This window comes from Stegostoma tigrinum, unplaced genomic scaffold (assembly GCF_030684315.1).
Source record: "Stegostoma tigrinum isolate sSteTig4 unplaced genomic scaffold, sSteTig4.hap1 scaffold_118, whole genome shotgun sequence".
In the NCBI taxonomy this organism is placed as follows: Eukaryota; Metazoa; Chordata; class Chondrichthyes; order Orectolobiformes; family Stegostomatidae; genus Stegostoma; species Stegostoma tigrinum.
Window position 1 is genome coordinate 1,486 of NW_026728068.1, and position 15,651 is coordinate 17,136.

General features: G+C 40.9%; 1 long non-coding RNA gene across 1 annotated transcript in view; it reads right to left on the reverse strand.

The window, feature by feature from the left end:
* Positions 1–15,651, reverse strand: part of LOC132207659 (uncharacterized) — a 22,816-nt gene continuing 7,165 nt past the window's right edge. The window contains exons 2-5 of the long non-coding RNA XR_009443677.1: positions 13,021–13,079; positions 11,588–11,661; positions 7,553–7,752; positions 1–4,353 (exon numbers count right to left, since the gene is read on the reverse strand). This is a non-coding gene — a long non-coding RNA (uncharacterized LOC132207659). The remainder of the gene's footprint in view (positions 4,354–7,552; positions 7,753–11,587; positions 11,662–13,020; positions 13,080–15,651) is intronic.

Genomic DNA, 15,651 nt, shown 5'->3' on the forward strand with positions numbered 1-15,651 from the left:
ATTTCAAGTCCTCATTTGGTCAAAGTCCAGATGAATGACTACACTAGATGGTTTGCTTTCCAAATTTTCAGAGAAAATATGTAGGACACTCCAGTTACATCGGCTGGTGCATTTGAGGGGGGGTGGGAGGTTTCGCAGTTTAGCATTGTTGCAAGTTAGATCACAAGGTCTGGATGTTGAGGGCCAATCAAATTTTCACTGAACATTTTTGAATGTTTTCTATCGATCAAAGGCTGAAATGTGTCATTGATTTAATTACTGGCAATGGCCTCGGAGGGATTAAAGCTGTTTCTTTAATGTGATTTTTATTGTCTCGAATGGCGATATAATCTTTCAAGAGCTACTATATTCACAGCAATTTCTTTTCATGGTATGTATTATGAATGAAGCACAGAAGGATGAAACTTACTTTGAAATTGTTGCTGTCTCTTTTGGTGAACCTGGTTCTTCATCTTTCTCAGAGTTTGGGCTGTCAAAGGTTTTAGACCTGCAATTATTTAAGACCACAAAACCGTAAGACATAGGTGCAGAAATTAGGCTATTCGGCCCATTGAGTCTGTTCTGCCATTTAGTCATGGCTGATAAGTTCCTCAACCCCATTCTCCTGCTTTCTCCCCATAGCCCTTGATCCCCTTGATAATCAGGCACCTATCTGTCTCAGTTTTAAATTTCCTGGCCTCCACAGCATTCTGTGGCAGTGAATTTCACAGATTTAAAACTCTCTGGCTGAAGAAGTTTCTGCAAATCTCCAATTTAAAAGGTCTTGTCTTCATTCTAAGGCTGTGCCCTCGGGGCCTCGTCTCTCCTACCAATGGAAGCATCTTCCCAACAACCATTCTGTCGAGGCCATTCAGTGTTCTGAAAGTTTCAATTCGATCACCCCTCATCCTTCTAAACTCCAAATGAGTATAGTCTCAGAGTCATCAACCGTTCCTCATATTTTAAGGTTTCCATTCCCTGGACCATTCTCGTGAACCTCCTCTGAACATGTTCCAGGGACAGGACATCCTTCCTGAGATATGGGCCCAAGTCTGCACGCAGTACTCCAAGTACGGCCAGACCAGAGCCTTATAAAGCCTCAGAGGTACAGCCCTGTTTTTAGATTCATATCTTTTCACAATAAATGCCAACATTGCATTTGCCTTCCTGACTATATAAGGCAAAAATTAAAGACATTTCAAACAAGCACTTGCACCCAGAAGTGGCTTCATCACAAAAGGACCATTGAAATATTTAGTGTCAAATCCATAAGACCATAAGATATAGGGGCAGAATTAGCTCATTCGACCTCCTCAGTCTGCTTTGCCATTCAATTCTGGCTGTGATGTTTCTGAAGCCCAATCGCCAGCCTTCTTCTGAAACCCTTGATCCCCTTATTAATCAAGAACCCATTTCTCTCTCTATCTTAAATAGTCCGAATGACGTCGGCTTCCTGCAATGTTTTCCTCAGATTAACCACTCCCTGTCTGAAGAAATTCTTTCTTACCTTAGTTCTAAAGGTTGGCCTCTTCACTCCGCGACTGTGCCCGCATGTCCTAATCTCTCCTCCTAGTGGAAACATCTTCTCTGTTCCATGTACAATCCTTCCAGGCCTCTCAGTATTCTGTAAGTGCCAATAAAATTCCCTCCCATCCTTCTAAACTCCATCCTAAACTGAACCAAAACCCTCAACCACTCTTCAGATGACAAGCCCTCTCAAGTTTTCAAGTCCTATTCAACTGGATTTGTTAAACAGGCAACATTTCTGATGTATGTAACTACAATAGATCGAGATTTGTTTTTCCCTTCCAAGCTCTAACAGGTGGTTTGCAAGTGACAGGAGTTGAGTCTGGAAGAGGAGCTGGGGGAGTTGCAAGGAAGAAGGGATTTCAACTTTCACACAAGTTCTCAAAGCACAATGGTCTGGATTTTTTTGGGCGATGCGGGGAGGTGGGACATGCAATAACACTGCAAACAGAGTTAGAGAGTCAAGTTTTTCAATATATTTACCGGCAGTGCACAGTCCAATGTTTGGAAAAGAAATATTCCATTAAAGACTGTGTGTTAATGCATGGCCAATCATTCGCTGACAATTAAATTGGAGGTTGGAGTATTAGGAAAATGGCAGGGAGGGAGTTTACCACCTACACATTGCAAAGCTATGTGACATGGGCCAGTTCTCTTTTTCACCTGGGCTCTCCCTGACATCTAAGGACTGCCTCCCTCACTTTCCTGATGGCGCCCACTTACACAACCTCAGTGACAATCAGCATTAACAGTAGGGCTGAGAAAGGTGCTGATCTGCCATCCCTTTCACTGGACTAGCAGCTGTCAAAACTGAGCCAAACCGTCAACTGGTGAGTAACCCGGCAATGATCTCTTTGTTGGTCACCGCTGGAATCGGCCAAGGCCTCCAGGTTGCAGTTCCAGCAGGAGGCCTGCAGCATGAACCACAATCTTCCATCTAAAATTTCTTTTTACAACACTAAGAACAGAGCAAATATTAGAACAACAGCCAACTGTTTCTTTAATGTAAAAGAACAAACTACAGAAGCCGACAAGCTGAAAGAAAAGCAGACATTGCTGGAGAAACTCAACAGGTTTTGCAGCATCTACAGACAGAAAACAGAGTTCAAGTTGAGCCAAGCGACACGTCTTCAGAGATGCGAAGTTCTGAACATGGGAACCTCAACTCAAAATGCCCACTCTGCTTTCTCACCACAGATGCTGCTAAGTTTCAGGAGAAAGTCTCTAAATAATGTTCCTGAAAATGGCGGCCTCCAGAGTTTGCCCTTCACATAGTTGTATTCTGATTCAAGCATCATTTCCTCACGCATTGGATCAATACTTACTTTCTGATCTCAGCAACTGTCTCTAGAGGAATTGGATTTTCAAGCTCCTCACAGCTCGGAATGTTAGCATTGTTTCCGCTGCTGAAATTAGTTGTGAAGAATGTCATTTTAAACAAACACTTGTACCCAGTAATTCTTAGCTCATCGGTAGTTTCCTTTGTATTCCTTGTGCTCTGAATAAAGCAAACCTTAACCACATATTGTATTCAAATTTACTCTTTCATGACAGATTTTAGAGAGCATGGTTTCCCATCTACCTTGTAGTTTGCACCGTCAGGTGATCTGCAAATGGTCCTAAAAGTGTTATCAAGTAAATTTGAGGAAACATCCACATCCACAAGAAAATTATCTCCATACACCTGAAAGACATTGAGTCGGCATTTCATGCCATTGAGAGCTAATTTTCTAACAACGGGTCAAGACGCAACTACAGAATATGGTCATTGGTCTCCCCAAAACCCTGAACGATAGTTTACAGGATAAGACCGTGAGACTGGAGTGTGGTTGTAAAGACAGAGAGAGGGACAGAAGGATGTAACAGATTCATATCTTCAACATTTTATATTTGTTGTAAAGTCTAAAAATATCTCAAACAAAGAGCTCCTGGCCCAAATATAGAAGGGCAACCAACTTTCCAATGAAGAACTTCAGATACTGTCTGTACATACAGGGCTGAATGTCCCAAGTCAACTGGCCTTGGCCTGAGACATGACATTCCTGGTAAAGTGGAGGGGAGTTCAGGAGGAAAGCTGAACTCTCTTCTGCACCATTATACTGTATTGTCAGCGGTGGGCAAAGTAGCCGGCTTAACGACGCACTGGGCATGAATTAAGTCACCAGCTCAGAGCTGCACATGTCTGTCTCTCTGGCAAATATTGGAGCTCCTCAACTCCTACAGTGGACATTGGCCTGCAGATCTCTTTTGTCTCAGCTCAGCAATACCAACCGTAATGACAGCAAAGAAAAGATTGCAGCTCTGCCTCGATTTCATTCTTGGTCAACTGTTTTTATAAAATAGATCACCCTCCAGATGTACTGCGAGTAGGTTTTTCTTCAAAACCTTCACAGGAGATTTGAAAGACACCACAGGCAGACTGAGGGGAGGGGAGAAGGTAGGAACCTCAATTCTTCAACATGTTGTATCCTTAATTCAGAGCTCAGCTATCTAAATGTTTGGTGACAAATGGAGATCTGAATAGTGAATGGATGAGCAATTTTTCACTGAACACTTTTGGATCTTTTCTGTTGATACAACTTTTCTTTTTAAACAAACAAAATCTGTGTAGATTTTTGATACAATCAAGCAACTTTGTTAATGTGACTGCTGCTGTCCAGTGTTTGCTGCATTGCTGTGGGAGGAAGGCCCTCCATAGATCTTACAGGAAGTGCCAGCAGGTTTTTTAACATTGTTGTATTTTGGATGAAACTTAATTAAGTCACACATTAGACTGAAGCTTACTTTGTGCTCACTGAATCGATTACTGGAATCTCTTCTGCCTCTGAGGTGTCAAAGCTTCCATATCTGCAATTGGTCAGACAGCACAAACTAAGTGATTTTAAACAAGCTTGAATCTACAATTTGCATTCAGCCACTGAAAAACATCTGAAGGTTCAGGATTTCGGCATTTGAAGCCTTGATTACCGAGTTTGTTAATACTTTGCATTGAAACTCCAATTTGGCATTTTACAGCATACCTGCCACTTCCCATACAAGGAGGGAAGAGTAAAGCATTCAATGTGGTTCTGTCTCATCTGATCGTAACTTCAAATCTACATTCCTGCCTCTCCTAATGACCTTTCACCTCCTCTCCCTCAACAAGTATCTGTTTATCTTTGCATTTACAATATTCCAGAGCTCTGCTCTGCATTTAATTGCTTTCCAAATTACTTAACATGTCTGTACACGATCATTTTGTGATTCATGCACGAGGATACCCAGATTCCACTGTATCTCAGAGCAATGCAATCTCCCTCAATAAAAACAAAACTGCTATTCTTTCTGCCAAAATGGACTTCAAATTTACCATATACAACTCTATTTGTCAGATCATTGACGACTTGCTAAACCTATATTTCTCTGCAGTATTCTGAAGTCCTCTAAGGTTAATTTTTGAGCGCATCTTTGTCACGTCACCAAATCTGTCAGTCATAAATTCATTCCTTCAGAAGTCATGGACTGATCGTCAACACTTGGAAAACTTGGGCAGGAACAGATTTTTAAAATTATACTCATACTATACGATCCTAACCATTTTGAACTCAAGTTAATTCTCTGTCTCAAATAAAAACCTCAGTAAATGAGAACACTCAAGTAAAAAGAGATGAATTCCCTGGATCTAATTACAGAACACCAAAATAACTGTAGCATCTAGTCAGACGGTTTCTCCCTTTCACCACGGATAAAGGAAAATTTTGAAATGTAGGGTGCGTGTAAGGTGAACGGATGCTATAAACATCCGTTGAATTATGATGATCTTTTAGCCGAATTAAAATGGTTGGCTCAAACACTAATCTTAAACACAAAATCTGTCCAATTGGTAAAATGGGTTTGAACTTTTGAATGGCATGGAAGCCATTTTGTTGGTGACTTTTTAAAAACTCCAAGAATCTCCCTGCAGATGGAGACTTTCACCAAAAGACAATGGACAAGTTAGAGATCTAAGCAGCCAAAGTAATAAACAGCTACATTGTGAAAGGAGGAGACAGTAAATATAACAGATGATTGTCTTAACCATAGCTACCTTAGAGTTTAATGAGAACCAAACTCCTCAAATTTCAACAAACCACAGTTTGCTGAGATTCCTTGGTTTTACGAAATTTTCGCTTTACCTTTAAAAGAATACCATCATCTAAGATGACCACCAGCCTAACACAAAAGCAAATAAGAAAGTAATAACCTGCGAAGAATCGTTGTCCACTATCTCACCTCTGAGAGATAACATGAGACACATGAGTGAGCTGTGATGTTTCAAATTCTACGGCAAGTATGGGTCATCTTTTTTTAAAAACTCAGAAGCTTATTGCTGGAATTATTCTGCTGGAACATTTATTTAGTTGGGCAAAGAAAGAGAATATTTTGGCAACAGGCATAAAGAAAAACCCAAATTCACTTTTGAAAGGTCCAGCTGGATCGATTTCTGCAACCCATTGGGTTCATGAAAGCCAGCTCATCAGCTTACTGCTTTGAAGAAAAATCTAATCATCTCTGGTTATTTGCTGATTTTCTCAAATTTTATAACCATAGCACATTTGGGAAAATTTTCCTACCCAGGGATATCCCTCTAATGTCAGAGATACATCAATTGAAGGTCAGCAGTGGTGAGAATCGCTTTGTTCCCGAACTGAGTTTTGATAAATTACCCCAAAACATCATTTGTGAAGTACATAAACTGTTCAATCCTCACCCAACATGCAAAAAACTAATGTATAAAAACTGAGGTGACAAGAGAAACCATCACTGATGTCATTTGAAAAACATTTCACCCATTATTACAAAATTGTGGTATTCCTGCATATTTCAGTTGGAAGCAGACATTCATTTGACCAACATTTCAGTTTTGCAATGAAGGTTCCTCACCCTGAACTCAGCTTCCAAACTTTGATTGTTATGCCCAACACAGACTTACAGACAATTGATCAGAGATAATGGGAACTGCAGATGCTGGAGAATCGAATTAACAAAGTGTGGAGCTGGATGAACACAGCAGGCCAAGCAGCATCGTCAGAGCACAAAAGCTGGGTCTAGGCCTGACACGTCAGTGTGTGTGCTCCTAAGATGCTGCTTAGCCTGCTGTGTTCATCCAGCTCCACACTTTGTTACTACAGACAATTGATAGGCTTCTTTCAATTAAAATAACATTTTTCCATTCACTACATGCAGAAACTTAAACATTCCAAACATAGTTGTAGGAAGCTCCAAACTACATAAAAAGCATTGAAGGAAGTCAACGTCACTGTTTATCTTTAATACCAAGGTCTAGACATTGTCCTAATACATTCACCACACTTTTTAATCGTTGTATTGTACTGGTTCTCGATCGCTTCATTATTGCGAAAAAATAATCAAAAATACATTGCCACCTGTCTCAGCATTATGTTTTGTGAGTATGTTTTATTCACTTCTGTCCCAAATCACTAGCGGGTTGCTTAAACATGATTTGTGCCACCATTTGGGATCAGGGATATTGGAAAGCGATGGGGGCACAAAACAGGAGAGCTGAAGGACTGCTTTGCCTTGTTGCAAACAAACAAGCTCATCAGTCCCACTGCAGTCTCTCTTTATGAAGGACTTCAAGTCTAATTACTTTTAATCAAGTTATTCAAACTTATTATGACACATGACATAGGAGATAGAATTTGAATCTGGACCTTTTAGGCAGAAGGTGGAGGATAAAACCATCTGTGTGGAGGATAAAATCCTCCAGAATACTTTAAAAAATGTGGACTTTTCTGATGAAACTGGATGAAAGTTAAAGCCCAAATTTGCAGAGCTTAACGTCCAAGGGATTGGGGTGCAGGTAAGTTCGTGTCTTCAATGAACAAAAAATCGTCTCCCTTACTGAGGGTTGGATGGAGATTCTCAGTTTACTGAGAGTTTGTTTCCATCCGGCTAGTTTCAGCGATTCATTGCCAGAAGGATTAATAACAAAAATTACTCGACAGAACATACTTTTCTATCATTACCATTAAACAAAGGAGATGCTCATAAGATTTATGCTCACTTGTCCAGGAGGATGTACAACACACTTTCAGCAGTGGTATATGCTTTGTATGTCGAAAAGAATGTGCGGATGTAGAAACGCTCCTTGTTCATGAGAGCGATTACAAAATTTTCGACGAGTCTTTTTGAGGTCTCAGAGTTAAGAATTTGAACGTTGGGGGTATCGACAGTGAGATGGGATGGAAGCTCATCTCCTGATGCCTACAGAGAATACAAATTTAAAAAGTAAATGTGATGCAGGAACAATGTTTATTTGTATAGATCTCTGACATGGTAGAAATATTTCAAAATGCTTCACATTTACATAATCATTTAAAAATCGCTCCAAGATTCATGAAGCTAAAACTAGGGCAGGTCACCAAAAGCTTGGTCAGAAAGATTGGTTTTGAGGACAAAGAGGAGATGTTTTGGAACAGTGTCCCAGAACTGGGTAGCTGAACACACCAATGACAGAATAAAGAAGATCAAGCATGCAGGCAAGATCAAAGTGGCCGGAATTAGAAGTGCAAAGATATGAGCATTGAAGGGTTGGAGGGGAATACCATTGATGAGGAGATACAATATGTTCAATCCAATGATAAAGCAGCTGGTCACTTCATGTATTGCTTGAACCATTCAAAAAAAACACAAAGTTAAAGTCAAAACATCACAGAAACATGGCCAGCTAGATTCATGCAAAACAGAAATTTGAGCCTTGGAGTTATTTTGTATCGATCTCAAGAATATTAAACCATCATTTTAAGTAAATAAACATTTAATATTAAATCCCTCCAGCTGACTACCCACTATTTCTCAATTTCTACTTTAATCCAGTCATCAGACGGGCCAGAAAGTTTCCACAACAGAGAAAATGTGGAATTATGTGCAGCAACTTCTGTCTACAGCTCGAGGCCACAGCAAGCAACAGGAAACATGACAGTCTGGCTTCAATCCTGTTTGAATTCTCTGCTAACAATATCACTGACTTCACATTTCTGAACAATATTGTTTTGAGGAATCTAATTACTCTTGAAAGCAAGCTTACATAACTGGAAGGAAAGCAGAGAGGCGTAAAATGTTTGCTGACTTGGCGGAAAATAGAAGGAGGGAGAAACTGAAGAAAAAGGAAACCTCTGTTTTTTTTTGTTCCACAACTCATGCCATGCAAGGTTTCTTCCAATGTGCTGCCTAAGGGTTATCATACTTGATGCTGTGGAGTGTGCAAAAGAAATTAAGAACTCTCACAAAGAACTTCATAGTTCAAATCACATCAAGCACCCCTATATCAAATTCAGTTTCCTTCATGTCAGCAGATGAATATACCTTTGGGATTGGGCAGGGGTCAGGGTGGAGCATGTCAGCAAAGGAGGGAATTGGAGCACTCTTGAAGAAGCCTGATTTGAAATTTGAAATCCAATGTGAACCTCTCAACTTTGCCAGAGTAGCTGGCCGGTTCTGTCAGAATTATGAATCGTCTGTATTCACAGGAAATGTATTTCCAAGACTTGTTCCAAGTCATAGAAAATTGTACAAAATGTGTTTCAATTAAATGAAGTTGCCGTTTTAAGAACTTTACCCCACACAAGTATAAAAATGCATGACTGCAGAAAAGCATAACCTTCAAACAAAGATAACAAAGTGTGGAGCTGGATGAACACAGCAGGCCAGGCAGCATCTTTGGAGCACAAAAGCCGACGTTTCGGGCCTAGACCCTCCATCAGAAAAGGGGGAGGGGGAGAGGGTTCTGAAATAAATGGGGAGAGAGGGGGAGGCGGATCGAAGATGGGTAGAGGAGAATATAGGTGGAGAGGAGACAGACAAGTTTCGAGGCAGGAATGGAGCCAGTAGAGGTGATTGTAGGTGGGGAGGTAGGGAGGGGATAGGTCAGGCTGGGGAGGTCGAATAGGTCAAGGGGGTGGGATGAGGTTAGACAGAAGAAAATGGGTGTGTTGCTTGGGGTGGGAGGAGGGGATAGGTGAGAGGAAGAACAGGTTAGGGAGGCGGGGACCAGGTGGGCTGGTATTGATATGCGGTAGGGGAAGGGGAGATTTTGAAGCTCAAATTGTTTATGTGTCATCATATTTTGATCCAGTTAGACAAATAACATTAAAAATAAATTGATGTTTTATGACCATGATGACAATCTCAGTAAGAGAAATTATGTAATGTCCATCTTTAAATATTAAAAGAGCAAAACTATTGAATGTTTGCAATACATTACTAAAATAAAGGCTACCAGCTGTCAATACATTGCCTTCAACATTTTTAATGGTGAAATTTCTGTTCCTTTCTCTCACCCGACTACTCATTCCTTCCATCTGTTCTGCTGTTGTGGTAAGAGGCTATCAGCTCCCCTACTCAAATTTACTTCATAATCATTCATCCCGCTCCTTTCCTTCCCATTCATTGCACGGTGTAACAGAAGAAAGGGCAGGATATCTATGGAAGGATGTGCCCTCCAGTGTTCTAAGTTTTCACAATGCCAGCAAAAAGGAAACAAAAATACTATCGAGCGCAGTAAATCACGGTCCCTCAACGCACAGTTTTTGCGGCGATAAATCAAAACTGGTGTGTTTTCTCAGTATATTGTACACATGCAGTCAGCAAGCAATCAACAGGCATGGAGGAAATCTCTCAAGCAGATATTAATATGTCAATAAAAGCAGGATGGAAGAGTTGAAGTTAATTATGCAGCGGAGAGAATCAACTGAAATGTGCACATTCAGGTTTCAAATATTAAGTGGAGTTCCACATGAACATTGTTTTATTTTCCTCTCGTAGTCAAAATGCCACAACACACTAGCTTGCCTGACAGATGACATGTTCTTTTCTTGTTTCGAATTCAGGAATTGGTTTGCAAATCTGGTTCAAATTTGGACTTTGTTCACTGAAGGTTGCCAGGCACAGCATGTGGCAGAGCAGTGGAAAGTGGCCAGTGATTGAAACACCATCTAATGCCCACTCTTAACCCCTATTAACACACTCCAGTTTGTGGCTTAAGTTAGTTCTAGTCATGATGATTGTCAAAAATTTATGAAAAACATGACAGTTATTTTCACCACCCCCACTACACTACATCAAGGGACACAATTCCTCTTCATGATTATATCGTTGCTCTATGTTCATCATGAATGTAAATTGGGTGACTATTCTATCTCAGTCTAAAATTGAAAAGAAGAATTTGCACATGTCGCTTACTTAATTAATGCCAATTAGAAAAGTTTGAACAGATCTCTATCCTAGTACATAGCGGACTTTTGTTACTCCATTTGTCTTACAGTTTGCTTGCTGAATATCTCAGAACTTAAACTATATTTTTTGAATTCATAGGAATAAGGTCTCTTGAGCTTGCTCCATTGTATCACATCATGATGTATTTCTCTCTTAACTCCATTTATCCATTTACTGTGAATACACTAGCATAACATAAATGGCAGTCTTGAAGTTCTGAATGAACCCAACAGACTCCAACTTCAGAACCTCCAATGGACAACATTTTTTGGAAAAACGTCTGTCGCCAGATTTCACACCCATCGGACGTAGCTCGGATTTGAAAAGTGCAGCAATAGATATTTCCTGACATAAACAGTCAGTGATTATCACAAAAAAACCCAGCTTGTCTGTTCCAAAGTGACCCACCTTCGAAAAAAAAGTCACCATTACCACACCACATCATTGGGCTGTGCTCACATGAGCAAGAGAGAGACAGACAGCTGGTGATTGTTTAACCAGCATGTCAGGCACGGGGAGAAGTTGATAAGGGCAAACCCTCATGGTGAACACAAATGTTTATTTACTCTTTCAATATCACCTTGCTCTTCCTTAGAACAACTGAAACTTTAAAAGGCCAAGTGAGCAGATGAGAGCATCAGCCTTCAAACATTTCAGCTCCCTCAAAATGAAACGGGACAAATCTGTGACCAAATATATAAAACATCTTGCACATCGTGGAAGAATGTGCGAGTGAGTGAGTGTTGGATGGTATATAGGAATATGAAGAATAAGTAATCAGGGGATTGGAATTTGTTGTGTGTGAAAAAGCAAGGGCAGTACATACCATTTTTATTCTGAGTAGTATGACGGAAATCTGACTGCTTCGGCAAGCTGACTGACCGGAAACAACAGTCAAATCTATAAGATAAATGAAAACATCATGAGAGACAAAACCAAATTCAACATGTAAAGAGAAAGACTGCCATAAAAAAATTAAATACTGGACCAAAAAAGATAAAATGCTGACTTCAGTGTAGTTACATGTGTCCATGATCTGTTTGATCTTCTGATATCATGTTGCTCTTGCTCAGAAAACACAACTTTAAAATCCTAACTGAGCCAACATGGACGTCAGGATTCAGACTTTTTCGGCCACTCAAAATAAAAATCAACAAAGCTTTCACATCAATATATGAATAAAAATCACTCTACACACCCTGGAAGCACTGTCTCAGAATCTAAAGGGAGTAACCCAGAGTCAAAGCAAGGGAGGCTGCCTTCATGCAGGATAGGTTCACCAAGAGCAGTCTCTGGCATTAATACAGGGTAATGGGCTCTGCCAGATGGACACCCAAGGCAGTCAGCTTCTCAGAGTCCACACTTCTGCAGTCCAGTGAGTGGGACACAGTCAGCCCAGTGGGAGACCGAACCCGGTGTGGGGAGTGGGGAGAAAACAGCTGGGAAACTGTAGAGACATCAGTTAGATGTCGGGTCACCTATTGCTCAGTCTGTCAAGGTCGCAAAAGGGGGCTGCCACATCAGTCCTCATTGTGCTCAGTGATATTACACTGAGAACTGTCTGACTCCAGGGTCAGGCTGCTGTCATTGATGCAAGGCTGACAACTACTACTTTTCACAGGTGTCATGGACCGCTGCTGTTTTAATCTCGTCGGATACGGGAGGCACGGTGGCTCAGTGATTAGCACTGCAGCCTCACAGTGCCAGGAACCCGGGCTCGATTCCAGGCTCAGGCTGACTGTGTGGAGTTTGCATATTCTCCCCGTGTCTGCATGGGTTTCCCCTGGGTGCTCCCACAGTCCAAAGATGTGTCGGCTAGGTGGATTGGCCATGCTAATTTGCCCGTAGTGTTGAGGGGTGTGTGGGTGAAAGGAAGATGGGTCTGGGTGGGATGCTTCAAGGGGCGGTTTGGACTTGTTGGGCTGAAGGGCCTGTTTCCACACCGCAGGGAATCTAATCTAATTTAATATGTCACAGATGAGTATGAGAAAATGGAACAAAGGAGCAGGAATATTTCCAAGAAAACAAAGTGTGGGGCTGGATGAACACAGCAGGCCAAGCAGCTGCAGTTCCCTGCTGTGTTCATCCAGCTCCACACTTTGTTATCTTGGATTCTCCAGCATCTGCAGTTCCCATTGTCTCGAAAGGCAAATTTCCATGTGAGGTCTGGAATAAGTGAGTCGATGCCTGACTGAACACAGGGAGACAAGGAACTGGATTGAAGCTTGTGCTTTGTGAAAAATTAATGATAACTCATACCTTTCAGAATCAAAGTGGGTTGGAGTCTGAGGAATGAGAAAGGTGAAGTATCGTCAAACCTAAAAGACAAATGAAAACACCATAAAAGTAAAAACCAAATTCAACATGAAAAGAGAAAGAGTACGATCACACTTAAATACTAGACCAAAAAATATGCTGACTTCAGCCTCATTACATATGTCAAATATTCATTTGCGCCTTCACTGTCTACTTGGTCTTCCTTCAACAATTTAACATTTTAACTTGTCTGCTGAGCAGCCAGGACATCACCCTTCAGATACTTCAGTTCAAAATGAAACTCAACAAAGCTTTGCTCTAATCCAACACCTTGAACATCTGGAATGATTTCCCAAAGGGCCTTTTTCATCTAAATACTATTTTTTGGCTGCTGTAATGTCGGAAAGGCACTGGTTAATGTGCAGAAAGCACGTTTTCATCAATAACAATTGGTAATGATTAGCTTTTCCATTGAAACAACATTCACTGAGGGATAAGTAGTAGATGATTTATACGGGAGAATTCCATTCTTGTTTTTTTTTGCGAATTGTTGTGATAATGGGATCTTGTGGTCATCGAGATGAACATTTTTCCTGCTAATATCACCTTCAGCAAAGACCAGAAGAAACATTTTGCTCCATCAAAGAGCGGACACAAAAATGTGGCCAATATAATTTTGGTTTTGGCAAGTACTGGAACCATTGCGACCCACAACATACACACATTAATTCAATCGGGTTACCCCAAATTCACATCATTTTTCCAGTTTTCCCGTCTTTGAAATTCGTACTAAAATCCAATTTCTTTACAAATAGTGTCCAGTATATATTGAATTCAAATTACCTCAAAACTCTTCTCACAACCAAGAGTGATACCACGAAGGTATTGCTCCTTTCCCTCCGCTTCAATTCGTGTTAGTTCTAATTACACTGATGAGGGAGAGAAAAGAAATAAGCGATTCGCACTTGAAACTGCAGAGCTACAAGTCTGCAATGTTCACCTCACGTTGTCTCAACATGAAGTGAAGACACACAGCAGTTATTGTTTATTCTTGTTTGTGTTTATGACATCACAGGCAAACCATTGTGACGTCACTGGGCTTATTCTTTTTTGAAAGAAAACCTTCCTGAGAAAGAACACAAAACCTGTTCGAGCAGTTACCTGCTGTTTTCCACTTCATCTCCGTGTACGCGGTTGTCATGTGGGGAGGGCTTGTTTGTAAACGTGGGCATCATGTCATGGATGCAGTTTCCCATCTTCACCATCTTCCCTGAACAGCCTTCCTGGTATATTGCCCATGGAGGTGAAGGCACCAGGAGGCCTGCCCACATGTGACCAATACATCTATTAATTTATTTGGTGGCCAGACTGGCTGGTCAGCTGTCAAGAGGATGGATGGTCTCATCTGTCCTGAAAGTCCCTTAAAAACATCCCTGAAGTTAATTTAACCTTTATATTCACCTTCGAATCCTTTGCACTCCTCTCATCACAGTCACAACAACACTTCCTGTTATGTCCTGCATGTTCACCAACTCTCTATTCATGCTCATACATTACCTTCAGTTCCAGAGCCCTTCTCTTATCTATTAGCCACCAGTGTGACACCCTACAAAATGCCTCTTGGGAATCCAGGTGTTATGCAGCTGTTGGTTTCCTCTTTGCGACCTCACTTGTTTGACTATCAAAAAGGAATGAAATTGTCAAACATGCCTGGCCCCAGGGTGACCTTGAACTTACCTGCAACTGCCCTGTCTCCATCATGGAATGTCTTCTTCTGGATTGACCACGTTGATTTAATCAGATGATACGATTTTTGTTTTAAGTGCATTGCTGAAACATACTTAATGAAGAGACATTATTAAGCACTTTCCCAACTGATTGAAATCATGTTAACTGGCTTTATTCCTTATTTTTGCTCCTCCTTCTTTCTTACATAGCAGTGTTACAACTGCTAATTTCTACTGAACTCAGATTTTTCCAGAATCCAGGATGTTTTGGTAAATCAGAAACCAAAATATCTACAATGTCTGAAGCTGGGCTCCAGGCATATTCAGTTTCTTGGAAGGACTGACAAGAAGGAGGAGGTAGGTTAGCATTACTGGCTACGGAATAAAATTAATATGGTAATGACAATGGATATTAGTTCTGGTGAAATGGAGTCTGGGTACAGTTTAGAAACATCAAGGGACAGAAATTGACAGTGGTCGATGTATATACACCCCAGTTAACTCGTGTGGTAATTTTAGCAGAAGGCACTAAAAAGGAAATTGAAGACACCAGCAGAAAGGGAGAGCTCTAATTATGATAAAAGGTCACTGACTTCAAGAGTCCAGTGACTTCAGTCTGCATAAAGATTGGGCAAAGCAAATCAGTTATCATTGCATACAGGAGGAATTCCTGACGTACTTTTTAAATTCATTCACGGGATGAGGGCATCACTGGCTAGGGTAACATTTATTACACATTCCTAAATGTCCAGAGAGCAGTTAAGAGTCAACCACATTGCTGTGGGTCAGGAGTTACATGTAAGCAAGAATGCCAATTTACTTCCCTTAAAGGACAACAGATTCATGCTCATCATTAGACGCTTAATTCCAGGTTTGTATTGAATTCAAATTCCGCCGTCTGCTGCAA